Source organism: Lynx rufus, unplaced genomic scaffold (genome assembly GCF_022079265.1).
Source record: "Lynx rufus isolate CCGP_SWC_20201006 ecotype Redwood Valley unplaced genomic scaffold, mLynRuf1.p SCAF_53, whole genome shotgun sequence".
Taxonomy (NCBI): Eukaryota; Metazoa; Chordata; class Mammalia; order Carnivora; family Felidae; genus Lynx; species Lynx rufus.
In genome coordinates this window covers 1064735-1080043 of record NW_025814871.1, presented here as the reverse complement: position 1 = coordinate 1080043, position 15309 = coordinate 1064735, and positions in this window count along the sequence as shown.

Sequence of the window (15309 nt, the reverse complement as noted above, 5' to 3'; positions counted from 1 at the left end):
CCCTAACCCTAACCCTAACCCTAACCCTAACCCTAACCCTAACCCTAACCCTAACCCTAACCCTAACCCTAACCCTAACCCTAACCCTAACCCTAACCCTAACCCTAACCCTAACCCTAACCCTAACCCTAACCCTAACCCTAACCCTAACCCTAACCCTAACCCTAACCCTAACCCTAACCCTAACCCTAACCCTAACCCTAACCCTAACCCTAACCCTAACCCTAACCCTAACCCTAACCCTAACCCTAACCCTAACCCTAACCCTAACCCTAACCCTAACCCTAACCCTAACCCTAACCCTAACCCTAACCCTAACCCTAACCCTAACCCTAACCCTAACCCTAACCCTAACCCTAACCCTAACCCTAACCCTAACCCTAACCCTAACCCTAACCCTAACCCTAACCCTAACCCTAACCCTAACCCTAACCCTAACCCTAACCCTAACCCTAACCCTAACCCTAACCCTAACCCTAACCCTAACCCTAACCCTAACCCTAACCCTAACCCTAACCCTAACCCTAACCCTAACCCTAACCCTAACCCTAACCCTAACCCTAACCCTAACCCTAACCCTAACCCTAACCCTAACCCTAACCCTAACCCTAACCCTAACCCTAACCCTAACCCTAACCCTAACCCTAACCCTAACCCTAACCCTAACCCTAACCCTAACCCTAACCCTAACCCTAACCCTAACCCTAACCCTAACCCTAACCCTAACCCTAACCCTAACCCTAACCCTAACCCTAACCCTAACCCTAACCCTAACCCCTAACCCTAACCCTAACCCTAACCCTAACCCTAACCCTAACCCTAACCCTAACCCTAACCCTAACCCTAACCCTAACCCTAACCCTAACCCTAACCCTAACCCTAACCCTAACCCTAACCCTAACCCTAACCCTAACCCTAACCCTAACCCTAACCCTAACCCTAACCCTAACCCTAACCCTAACCCTAACCCTAACCCTAACCCTAACCCTAACCCTAACCCTAACCCTAACCCTAACCCTAACCCTAACCCTAACCCTAACCCTAACCCTAACCCTAACCCTAACCCTAACCCTAACCCTAACCCTAACCCTAACCCTAACCCTAACCCTAACCCTAACCCTAACCCTAACCCTAACCCTAACCCTAACCCTAACCCTAACCCTAACCCTAACCCTAACCCTAACCCTAACCCTAACCCTAACCCTAACCCTAACCCTAACCCTAACCCTAACCCTAACCCTAACCCTAACCCTAACCCTAACCCTAACCCTAACCCTAACCCTAACCCTAACCCTAACCCCTAACCCTAACCCTAACCCTAACCCCTAACCCCTAACCCCTAACCCCTAACCCCTAACCCTAACCCTAACCCTAACCCTAACCCTAACCCTAACCCTAACCCTAACCCTAACCCTAACCCTAACCCCTAACCCCTAACCCCTAACCCCTAACCCTAACCCTAACCCTAACCCTAACCCTAACCCTAACCCTAACCTACAAAATGATATTTGCAAATGACATCTGATAAAGGGTTAATGTCCAAAATATATAGTTATACAGCACCCAAAACAGGAGAAATCCGATTAAAAATGGGCAGAAGACACAAATAGACATTTTCCCAAGGAAGACATACCCATGGCCAAGAGACACATGAAAAGATGCTCAACAATACTGATCTCCAGGGAAATACAATTCAAAAGTACAATGAGATAACACATCACATCTGTCAGAATGACTAGAATCAATGAATGATGAAACAGCAGGTGTTGCCAAGGATGTGGGGAAAGAGGAACCCTCTTGCACTGTGGGTAGGAATGCAAACTGGTGCAGCCACTCTGGAAAACATCATGGAGATTTGTCACAAAAAAAAAAAAGCTGGAAATAGAACTACTTACGATCCAGCAATTTCACTACCAGGTATTTCCACAAAGAATACAAAAATAATTCTTCAAAGGGATACATGCACTGTGATGTTTACAGCAGCATTTTCTACAACAGCCAAATTACGGAAACTGCCCAAGCATCCATCAACTGATGAATAAACTGAGATGTAGTATATGGAATGTAATATTATTTACCCATAAAAACATGAAATCTTGTCATTTGCCAGGAGGCGCATGGAGAGAGAGAATGTTATGCTGGGTGAAATAAGCCTGTCAGAGAAAGACAAATACCAGGTGATTTCACTAACACATGGAAATGAAACAAAACAAAGGGGGCGGGGGAGGAGACAGTGACAAACAGACTCTTAACTAGGAAACAAACTGAGGGCTTCCACAGCGAGGTGGGGGAATGGGTGAAACAGCTGATGGGGATTAAGAAGCGCACTTGGGATGAGCTCCGGGTGACGTGTGGAAGGGTTGCTCTATATTGGACACCTGAAACTAATATTACACTGTGTCTTCACTCACTGGAATTTAAATTAGAAGATAACATAAGGTTAATGACAGGTACCTACCAGGTTTTCTGTAGTTTTCAATCACTTCACTAGGTTGGAAAAATAACCATGAAATTTTTTAAAAAGCATGTATGATGTGGGGGACAGTTTGTGCCCTTACCTCGGTCTCTGGTTCCAGCAGGACTCGGAACGTGGGTCCCAGCTCATTTTCTAGAAGGTCCTGAGACGAGCATTTCATGTATCCACGTCCTAACTGAATGCAGCTCCCGTTCTTCTGAATTTCTGTCAGGGTTTCTTCCCGGAAACAAGCCTGAATCTGGAACAAACCATCGACTGCATCTATGAGGTGATGTCGTGGGACCCCGCAATCCACGAGTACTTTAGTAACATACGTCGTGTTCAAATACTGTCCGGGAAGGGGAGGAATGAAACACGGGAAAAGCCCAGAAAACACAAGGGCCTGTGCTGCTCAGCAACCAGCTTGCCCAGGGAAGCCACCCAGCGCCCCCTCCTCAGCACTCAGTACTTACAAGGCAGCTTCTCTCTGGCGACTCAGCAGACGCCAAGTTGCTGCAAATCTCCCAAGGTCTCCCCTGGGTCGGGCGGCAGAACCCACTGGAAAAGCAGCTCTGCTCTCTGTCCTGAGGCAGCGGCAGAGGCCCTGCGTCCTCTGGGAGCAACAGAAGCCCTTCCTGCTCTCAGGTGCCCTGGGTCAGAAAAGCCGATGGTGCGCCCTCTGCTGGCCATCACTGCCCGGCAGAGGAACCCGCCCCTCCGGGTCTGTGGTGCTCGAGCTCTCTCTGCTGGCCACCATGGGAATTCCTGCAATGTTGAAGGCCCTGGTCGCTCAGCTGAGAGACCGAAGGTGCTCTGGGCACCTAAGCCTGTTCTCCACATTGGGAAGGGTTTTAGTGACAGGGCCTGGGACACAAAGAAATCTTTTCCTTCTCCCTTCTTGTGAGTGAAGAATGAAACCGGATTTATTAACGTAATGACATAATTTGTAATGTTTTAAGCAATGTTCACAGAAAAATAGACTGCCAATTTACACATGCTGAACAAGAGGTAATTGTGTTTACCACCAAAATACTTAGGTTAGATAAAGAATGGACACCTTTGAGAGAGAGATACCGGCGTCCAGGTATGGAATGAATGAGTCCTAGGGATACAAGGGACAGCCAATGGAATGGAGTCAATCCTGTAATAATACTGTTGCATGCTTTCACAGGATAGCTACACTTGTGCTGAAGTACAACATAATTTATAGACATATGGAATGACTGCAATGCATGCCCAAAACTAATACAACAAATGTGTGAACAATATTTCAATTAAAAATAGACATCCTTGGGGCGCCTGGGTGGCTCAGTCGGTTGAGCGTCCGACTTCAGCTCAGGTCACGATCTCGCGGTCCGTGAGTTCAAGCCCCGCGTCGGGCTCTGGGCTGATGGCTCAGAGCCTGGAGCCTGCTTCCGATTCTGTCTCCCTCTCTCTCTGCCCCTCCCCCGTTCATGTTCTGTCATTCTCTGTCTCAAAAATAAATAAATGTTAAAAAAAATTTTTTTTTAATTAGACATCCTTTACACTATCTTTAATTTCTCCTTCTTTGCCAATAAACTATCATTCCTGGGGCGCGTGGGTGGCTTGGTCGGTTAAGCGTCCGACTTCAACTCAAGTCATGATCTTGCAGTCCATGAGTTTGAGCCCCGTGTCAGGCTGTCCTGAGAGCTCAGAGCCTGGAGCCTGCCTCAGATTCGGTGTCTCCCACTCTCTCCCCCCTCCCCAGCTTGGGCTCTCTCAAAAAAAGAAAAAAAGAAATATTAAAAATGAAAAATCATTCCTCATTTAGAATCTGTGAAATTCCATTTATACCAGATTCTCTAACATGACCATCTTGATGTTGAGAGCTTATCTGAAAAGTCACTAATAATATCTTTGATGACACATATGTGACAAGGTCAGAATGCAACTTACAGGGAGCTACACATCTGTTGTGAATTTACAGTATGTATCCTTGGCTAATATTTCCAACAAAATGTGCTTTAGGGATACGGATGTGTGAAATAATGTCCATCAATCATATAGGTCAATTTCCTATAGAACCATTATGCCTTCAATTACTAATTACCATCTCTTCAGAATTAAAAGAAAGCTGGGTCAAGAAAATGTCTTTGAATTTGATGTAAGAGAAGACTATGGTGTTTTAAAGGGTTCACCTACCTTCTGGAATCCTCAGATTGGTTGTGGACAGGAGGATAGCAACCCACGATTTGGATGCACACCGCTAGTCCCAGAGGGAGGATATGGACCTTATTGTCAAATATTTTTTTATCAATATCAGCAGTCCACCTCTGCCAGGTCCAGACTGCAGCACCTGGGGGCAACACAACGCCTGATGCCTACAGGCATCCAACAGGGCCTGGGGCAGTGAGGAAGATGGCCCCGGGACACCTCCCCACAGGGCAGGCTCTGGAGTTTACCTGCCAAAGAGGAGCACACTCTCCCTCAAGACATCCCTCCCCATGACAGAACATGAGGCTGAGCCTCACAATTCCAGAAGAAATGAGGGATACCCATCTTTTCAATTGCAATGGCCTCTGCAGAGCTTGGAGCCAGGGATGTTGGAGTCTTGGGGTCATGGAACTCTGTTGCCCATGATACAAGCCCTTTCTGCCCCAGCACTCAGAGCCACCTCATACATCCCCTCTCCCCTGGTGCATCTAACCCCATCCACATACCTGGACCAGGTCTCTACTTTCCTCCTTGTACTTCCTCTTTGTCTCTGTTTCTCTCTAACCACATCTCTGTTTCTTCCTTTCACTTTCTAGGGAGTGGTGTAACATACGGTGCTAAGCTTTATTCTTATACATGTGAATATCCAATTTTCCCAGCACCAGTTATTCAAGAGACTATTCTTCTCCACTGTGTATTCTTGACTCCCTTGTCAAATACTAGTTGACTGTGCATGCACGGGTTTAGTTTGGGCTCTCAATTTCTGTTCCATTGTCTTGTGTGTGTGCTTATGCCAGTGACATAACTGATTTCTTTGTGTTAGAATGAAGCCTGAAATCAAGAAGTGTGATGCCTCCTGTTTTGTTCTTTCTTGCGTTGGCTACTTGGGGTCTTTTTGTGGTTCCAAACACATTTTAGGATATGATTTTCTAATTGCATAAAAATTGCATCGGAGTATTCATAGAGATTGCACTGAATCTCTAGATGACTTTGGGTAGTATGGACATTGCATCTATATTAATTCCTCCGAAAGATGGACATGGGATGGCTTTTCACTGACTTGTGTGTTCTCCTGTTTCTTTCATCCAAATTGGATTTCTTCCATTTCTGCACACAGGTTTTATAGTTTTATGTAGAGAGATATTTCACCTCCTTGGCTAAATTTATTCTTATAAATTTTATTGTTTTTGATGCTATTGTAAGTGGGATTGTTTTCATTACTTCTTCTTAGATAATTGGGTTAGTGTATAGGAAGGCTACAGAATTTGATATGGTGACTTTCTATTTTGGAACTTTACTGCATTTCCTGATTAGATATTTACAGGATCTTTTACATTAAACTTTTACTTCATTTATTTACCTTATTTAAAAAAACATGTTATTTGGGAATAGCTGACACACTATGTTACATTAGTTTCAGATGAACAACATAGTGATTGGACAAGTGTATACATTCTACTATGCTAACACAGGTGTAGCTATCATCTGTCACCATGCATCACTACTCCAGTACCATTCTCTATGTCCCCTATGCTGTATCTTCTATCTGTGATTCACTCATTGCATAACCAGAAGCCTGCATCACCCAATCCCCTTCACATATCTAGGGCATCCTTGTCTTGTGCCTGATCTTAGAGGAAAATCTTTCACAATTTCACTACTGAGTATGACATTAGCTGTGGGTTTCACATACATGGCCTTTCTTATGTTGAGATATGTTCCTTCTACACTGAATTTTTAAAGAGGTTTTTAGCACAAATGAATACCAAATTTTCTCAGAACTTTTTTTCTGTGTCTATTGACATCATCACATGAGTTTTCTTTTTTTTTAATGTATTTATTTTAGTTTAAATTTATTTATGTATTTCTTTAGTGTTTATTTTTTCAAGTTTTTATTTAAATTCCAGTTGGTTAACATACAGTGTAATGTTAGTTTCAGGTATAGAATGTAGTCATCCATCACTTACATACAACATCCAGTGCTCCTCACTACTAGCGCCCTCCTTAGCCCATCATCCATTATAACCCATCCCCCTGCCCACCTCCCTTCTAGTAACCCTCCGTTTGTATTTATAGTTAAGAGTCTGGTTCTGGTTGATTTTTATTTAGTTCAATTATGTGAGGGGTCACTTTGATTGATTTCCATTTCTGAAACATCCTTCCTTTACAGGAAGAAAACTCTTCATCATGGTCAATGATCCTTTTAAGGTGATGCTGAATTTGGTTTGCCTGTATATTACTGGGAATTATTCACCTATATTCATCACAGGGATACTGGCCTATAGATTTCTGTTCAGGTAGTATCCTTTTCTGGCTTCCTACCAGGGTAATTCCAGCCTCAGGAAATGAATTTGGTAGTGTTCATTCCTTTTGAATCAGTGAGACGACTGCTGTTAGTTCTTCTACAAACGTTTGGTCAAATTCACCATTGAATCCACCTGGTCCTGGGCTTTTCTTCCCTGGGAGAACTTCGATTACTTGCATTGGTTATCTTCTTGTATTGATACAGTCTTCCTTTAATGGGTCTGTGCAAACCTTCTATATCTTCCTGATACAGTCTTGGTAGGTTGTGTGTTTCTAAGAACCTATCCATTTCTTCCAGGTAGGCGGTTTGCTGGCATCTAATTTGGCCATAGTCGCCTCTTTGCCTGCTTTATGTTTCTTTGGTATAAGGCGTAATGTCTTCTCTTTTATTTATAATTCTTTTGAATTGGGTCCTCCCTCTGTCTTAGCATAGTCTAGGTATAGTCTTGACAATTTTGTTTCACTCTTCTGAAACCCCCCTGTTGGTCTTCTTCATATTTTCTATTGATTTCATGGTCTCAGTTTCATTGGTTTGCACTCTCATATGGATTACTTTCTCCCTTTTGAGAACATTGGATGTAGATTGTTGTTTTTTTCTAGTTCTTTGAAGTTAAAGGTAGGTTGTTCATTTGAGTCCCAAATCTATCTTCCACGCATGCAAATCCAGTAACTCATCAGAGAACCTTCAGTAGGTCTTTTCTGTCCTATTTCTCATTCTCAGAACTCTGAGAAATAGAACCAGAAAATTTATTTGAAGACACTATAGATGGAAACTTCCCTAATGCGGGGAAGGAAACAGATCCAGAAGCAGGAGGCACAAAGAACCCCCAACATGTTCAACAGAAGCAGATCCACACCAAGTCATATAGTAATTAAAATGCAAAATGTCGTGATAAAGAAAAATTTTCACAGCAGGAAAACAAAAGATGACATTTTCCTACAAGGGAAACCCCATAAGGTTATCACTGGATGTTTTTCAGAAGAAACTTTGAAACCGTAAGTGACCAGCATGGTATGGTAAAGGTGCTGAATTGAAAACATCTGCAGCCAAAGAAACTCTATCCAGCAAACTACCATTCAGATGGAAGGAGAGATCAAGAGGTTCCCAAATAAATACTAAGCGAGTTCACAACCAACAAACCACCCCTGCAAGAAATGTTAAAGGGGACTCTTTAAGTGGAAAACAAACACCTAAAGTGACAATATTAAAGTGCAAAACGCAAAAGCAATAAAAGTGAGTATATCTGCAAAACATCAGTCAAGGTATTCACGATATGAAAGGTTTTGAAATAGAAACACTACATAGCTACAACACGGGGAGGAGAGGAGTAAAGAACTAGTTCAAACTTAAATAACTATCAACTTAATATAGACTTCTGTATGCAGAAGTGGTTAGGTACAAACCTAATAATAACCACAAACCAAACACCACTAATACATATGCAGAGTATAAAGGCAAGCAATTTCAACTGTGAAATTATGAAGAAACCCAGCAAACCAAAAAAAGAGAAAGAGAAGAAAGGATCAGAAAAATTCAGAAACAACCAACATCAAGTAATAATAGGACAAGTACATGTCTATCAATTACTTTGAATGGAAACAGAATAAATGCTCAAATCAAAGGCACTGGGTGACAGATAGGGGCAACTGGATGGCTCAATCGCTTGAGATTTCGACTCTTGATTTCGGTTCAGGCTATGATCGCAGGATCATGGGATTGAGCCCCAACTGGGCTCTGCACTGAGCATGGAACTTGGTGAGGATTCATTCTCATTCTCATTCTCATTCTCATTCTCTCTCCCTCTCTCTCTGTCTCCCTCTTCCCCCTTTCCCCCCACCCTGCCCTCCCATGCCTGTGCTCTCTCTCTTCATAATAAAAGGCACTGGGTGATAGAATGAATAAAATATAGGACCCATCTATTTTCTACCTACAAAAGACTAATTATAGAACTAAAGTATCAAAAGAAAACTGCAGTAGCCATACCTATATCAGACAAAATAGATTTAAAAATAAAACTGTAACAAGAAACAAAGAAGGACACTATACTAATAAAAGGTACAATCCAACAAAAAGATAGAACAATTGTAAACATATATGCGCTCAACCTGAGAGCATCCAAATACACAAAACAGTCCAAAACTAAAGAATTAATAGTCATACAATCATAGTAGGGCACTTTAACACCCCAATGACATCAATGAGAAGATCATTCCATCAGAAAATCAACAAGGAAGTAGTGACTTTGAATGATAGAGTAGACCAGATGGACTTAACCGATATATTTTAGACATTCCATCCTAAAACAGCACAATACACATTCTTTTCACGTGCACATGGAACATTCCCCACACTCGATAAGATATTAGGTCATAAAACAAAGCCAAAACAAAATCAAACCGATCAATGTCATACCATGTGTCTTTTCAAACCACAATGCTATGAAGTAGAAGTCTACAACAAGAAAAAAACATCTGGAAAAGGCAAAAAACCATGGAAGTTAAATAACATGCTACTAAACAATGGCTCAACCAAGAAATCAAAGACAAAATCCAAAATGAAATGGAAACAAATGAAAATGAAAACACAACAATCCAAATTTCTGTAAAGCAGGAAAACTGGTTCTAACAGGGAAGTTTATAGCAATACAGGTCTGCCTCAGGAAAAAAAAAAAAAAAAAAAAAAAAAAAAAACGGAAGTAAACTCCATAACATTATAACTATAAAAGCCAGACAAAGAACAAAAAACAAAACCCCCAAAGAGCAGAATGAAGAAAATAATTAAAATCAGAGGAGAAATAAATGATAAAGAGATTAAAACTATGCACCCGATGCACTAAACACAGATGAGGCAGTACGTGAAATCCTACCAAACCGAGAGACGGCAGGCTGACGGTGTGAAACACTCCAGAGCCAAGCTGGAATGGGGCAAGGCAAGAACAACCTCCAGCGCAAAGAGACAGGGGCGATAAAATGAACGCAATACCTCCAGATGGAGGGCGGTGTCCGCACATGAACATCCTCCCGCTCAAAGTGGGAGTGCAAGCATGACCTACTTCTTTCCGAAGCCCTAACCCTAACGCTAACCCAAATCCAAACACCTACACCTAACAGCGAAACCCTCACCAAAACACTAATACTAAACCCTGCCCCTGTCCCTATGGGTAAACCCAACCCTAACCCTACCGAACCGTAAAGTTAAACATAACCCGAATTAACACTAAATTGACCCTAACCCTATAACTCTAAACAAAAAACTTAACCCTACTGCTCTAGCTCTACCTACTACCCTGAAAATTATAAAAACCAAAACTAACCCTAACCCTAACCATAAAACTCTAACACTAACCCTAATCAAATCCCCTAACCCATAACCCTAACCCTAGTCCTAGACCTAGACCTCACCTTATCCCTAAACCTAACGCAAACCCTAACATTAACGCTAACACCTAAACCTAACCCTACCATCTAACCATAACCCTAACTCTCAAACCCAAACCATTACCCTAAAACTAAGCCTAACCCAAGCCCAAACCTAACGCCTAACCTAACTCTAACTCCAAACCCTAACACCTAACCGTAACCCTAAACACTAACCATAACCCTAAACCAAATCCTAATGCATAAACCTAACTCTAACCCCTAACACCAACCCTAACCCTAACCCTAACCCCTAACACCAAACCCAATCCCAAGCCCTAACTCAACGCACAAGACACACAGGAATGGTGTCACATCGGCACTGGTGAAGTCCCCGGACAGAACATTAACCCTAGTTAAGGACCTCTCTGGTTGGGGACCCAATTCCTATCTCTGAGAACACCACAAACAAAGGGCCCAGAGCGGTGCAGAATTACTCGGCATGGAACATGGAACATCATCATGACATTTCCAATGCCCACATGGAGCTGCACAAGGCGGTTGATGAGGCCCAACTGAAGATGGCACACACACGAGGCTGGTCCTGGCTCACAAAGACTAAGCCTGAACAGCCCGCTCCGATGAGGCCCACACACAATCCTCTGGGGAGACCACTACCCTGCGGAGGTTCAGCGCTTGGAGCGTCCTGGGACCTAACCCTAAACTTACTCTGACACTCACATACCGCTCAAACTAAACCTCACCCCAACTCTAAACTTAACCCTACACATGACCCACACCCGCACATGGACCCTCATTCAGCCCTCCAGGGTGATCACGGCACTGGTGTCGCTTTGGCCCTGGCAACGTCCCCGGACTGAACCTTAACCTTGCCTAAAGCTTTCTCCTAATGGGGACCCAATTCCTAAGTCTGAGGACATGACGGACATGGGGCCCAGAAGTGGAGGAGGATTACTCGGTATGGAACCTGGAACATCACCATGTCATTTCCAAAGACCAGAAGGAGCTCCACAGGGGACTTCTTGAGGTCTAACCGAGGAGTGGCCGTGGCACCCAAAACTCAGCCTGACTGGGACCCTCCTTAGACCCCTCTACTCAGCCCTGCGGGGAGACAACTGCCCTACTGGGGGTATAGCGCCAGGAACCTCCTGTGACCAAGCCCTAATCTTAACGGTGACCCACAGTATACACGTGAACCTAAACCTCACCTCACTTTAACACTCACCCTACACCTGGCTCGCACCATGCATGTACCCTCACAACATCAATACAGGGAGATCACAGGACTGGTGTCACTTCGGGCCTGGAGATTTCCCTGGCCCAAACCCTAACCGTAGCTAAGGCTTTCTCCACATGGGGACCGAATTCCACACTCTGACAACAGCACGCACAATGGGTTGAGAAGCAGTGCAGGATAATTCTGTGTGAAACATGGAATATCACCATGTCATTTCCAAAGCACGGCTTCCGATGCAGAGGAGGATTCCTGAGGCCTACCGAAGAGTGCGGATACAGATGTCTGGCTTGGAACGCAAAGACTAATGCTAACCGCTACCCTCCCTTCTGCACTCCAGTCAGCCCTTTGGGGAGACAACTGCACTGCTGTAGGTTCAGGGCCTGGAACCTCCTGGGAACTAATCTTAACCCCAAACAGAACCGTAACACTACCCCTAAACCTAAACCTAACATGATCTCTCAACTAACTCTACATGAGACCCACACCCACCCATGTGCCCAAATTTCAGCCTTCCGTGGAATTCACAAGAATGGTGTCGCATCGGCCCTGGCGACGTCCCTGGACCAAACCCTAACCCTAGCTAAGGCTCTCTCCCCGTGGGAACCCAATTCCAAGTCTGACAACAGCATGCACACGGGTTCGAGAATCGCTGCAGAAATACTCAGCATGGAACGTGGAACATCACCATGCCATTTCCAAAGCGCGACTGCAGCTGCACGAGAGGATTCCTGAGGCCTACCCGAAGGATGGGCCACACATTTGTCTGGCCTTGGAACCCAAAACTAATCCTGACCGGCACCCTCTGTTGTGTACTCCACTCAACCCTTCGGGGAGACAACTCCTCTGCTGTGTGGTCAGTGCCTTGAGCCTCCTAGGACCTAACCCTAACCTTAAACAGAACCCTCAACTGAAACCTAACCCTATCTATCACACTAACTCTAAACCAGACCCACAGCCACACATGTGCGCTCACTTCAGTACTCCATGGATTCACAACACTGGTGTCACTTCGGTCCTGGCGACGTCCCTGGAGCAAACCCTAACCCTAGCTAAGGCACTCTCCCCATGGGCACCCAATTCCAAAGTCTGACAACAGCACACACACGGATTAGAGAATCAGTGCAGAAATACTCGGCATGCAACGTGGAACATCACCATGTCATTTCCAAAGTGCGACTGCAGCTAAAACAGAGGACTTCTGAGTCCTGCCCGAAGAGCATTCCATACACTTGTCTGGACTTTGAACCCAAAGACAAATCCTTACTGGAAACCTACCTTGTGTATTCCACTAGCCCTTCGGGGAGACAACTTCTCTGCTGTGGGGTCAGTGCCTGGAGCCTCCTGGGACCTAATCCTAACCCTAAAATAACCCTAAACATAACCCTCACCCTAAACTTTAACCCTATCTATCTCACTACATCTACACCAGATGCAAAGCCACGGAAGTGCCCTCACTACAGCCCTCCATGGAATTCACAACACTGGTGTCGCTTCAGCCCTGGCGACATCCCTGGATGGAACCCTAACCCTAGCTAAGGCTATCTCCCCATGGGGACCCAATACCAAAGTCTGACAACACCACGCGCCTGGGTCCAGAAGCGGTGCAGGATCACTCAACATAGAACCTGAAACATCACTATGTGACTTCCAAGGCCCAGCTGCAGCTGCCCAAGAGGATTCCTGAGGTCTACCCGACCAGTAGCCCATAGAGTTGTGTGGCCTTGGAAGCCAAAGACTAATCCTGACCGCCACCCTCCCTTGTGTCCTCAACTCAGCCCTTCGGGGAGACAAGTGCACTGCTGTGGGTTCAGCGCCTGGAGCCTCCTGGGACCTATCCCTAACCGTAAACATAACCCTAAACATAACCCTCACCCTAAACTTCAACCCTATCTATCTCACTACATCTACACCAGAGGCAAAGCCACGATGTGCCCTCACTACAGCCCTCTATGGAATTCACAACACTGGTGTCACTTCGGCCCTGGCAATGTCCCTGGACCGAACACTAACCCTGGCTAAGGCTCTCTCCCCAAGGGGACCCAATTCCAAAGTCTGACAAAGCATGCATACGGGTGAATCGGTGCCAAATATTTGGCATGGAACATAGAACATCACCAGGTCATTTCCAAAGTGCACCTGCAGCTGCACGAGAGGACTCCGAAGGCCTACCCAAAAGGTGGCTCATACATGTCTGGCCTTGGACCCTAAAGACTAATCCTGATTGGTACCTTCCCTTGTGTACTCCACTCAGTCATTTGGGGAGACAACTGCTCTGCTGTGAGGTCAGTGCCTGGAGCCTCCTGGGACCTAATCCTAACCCTAACCTTAACCCTAACCATAACCCTCACCCTACACCTAACCTTATCTGTAACCCTAACTGAACACTTGACCCACACCCTTCCAGGGGCCCTCAATTCACCCCTCGAGGGAGATCAGGAAACTGGAGTAGCTTCATTCCTGGAGAATTCCAGGACAAAACCCTAACCCTAGCTAAGGCTATCTCACCATAGTGACCCAATTCCAAAGTCTGACAACAGTACGCACACGGGTTCGAGAATCGCTGCAAAAATACTCGGCATGGAACGTGGAACATAAGCATGTCATTTGCAAAGCACGACTGCAGCTGCACGAGAGGATTCCTGAGGCCTACCTGAAGGGTGGCCCATAGATTTGTCTGGCCTTGAAACACAAAGACTAATCCTGACCGGCACCCTCCCTTGTGTCTTCCTCTCAGACCTTCAGGGAGACAACTGCTCTGTTGTGGGGTCAGAGCTTGGAGCCTCCTGGGACCTAACCTTAACCCTAACCCTAACCCTCGCCCTACACCTACCCCTATCTCTAACCCTGACCATACACTTGACCCACACCCTCACATGGGGCCTCAATTCACCCCTTGAGGGAGATCACGAAACTGGGGTCACTTCGGCCCTGGTGACATCCCTGAACCTAATGAGAACCCTAGCTAAGGCTCTCTACCCATGGGGACCCAATTCCAAAGTCTGACAACAGCACCTACACGGGTTCGAGAATCACTGTAGAAATACTCGGCATGGAACGTGAACATCACCATGTCATTTCCAAAGCGCGACTGCAGCTGCACGAGAGGATTTGTGAGGCCTACCCAAATGGTGGGCCATATTATTGTCTAGCCTTGGAACCCAAAGACTAATCCTGACCGGCACCCTCCCTTGTGTACTTCAATCAGCCCATCTGGAGACAACGGCTCTGCTGTGGGGTCAGTACCTGGAGCCTCCTGGGATGTAACCCTAACCCGAACCATAACCCTAACCATAACCCTCACCATAAACCTAACCATATCTATCTCACTACGTCTACACCACACCCACAGCCAAGTATGTGCCCTCACTTCAGCCCTCCATGGAATTCACAACACTGGTGTCGCTTCAGCCCTGGCGACATCCCTGGATGGAACCCTAACCTTAGCTAAGGCTCTCTCCCCCTGGGGACCCAATACCAAAGTCTGACAACACCACGCGCCTGGGTCCAGAAGCGGTGCAGGATCACTCGACATAGAACCTGAAACATCACCATGTGATTTCCAAGGCCCAGCTGCAGCTGCCCAAGAGGATTCCTGAGGTCTACCCAACCAGTAGCCCATAGAGTTGTGTGGCCTTGGAAGCCAAAGACTAATCCTGACTGCCACCCTCCCTTGTGTCCTCAACTCAGCCCTTCGGGGAGACAAGTGCACTGCTGTGGGTTCAGCGCCTGGAGCCCTGACCCTACCCCTAACCAGAACCCT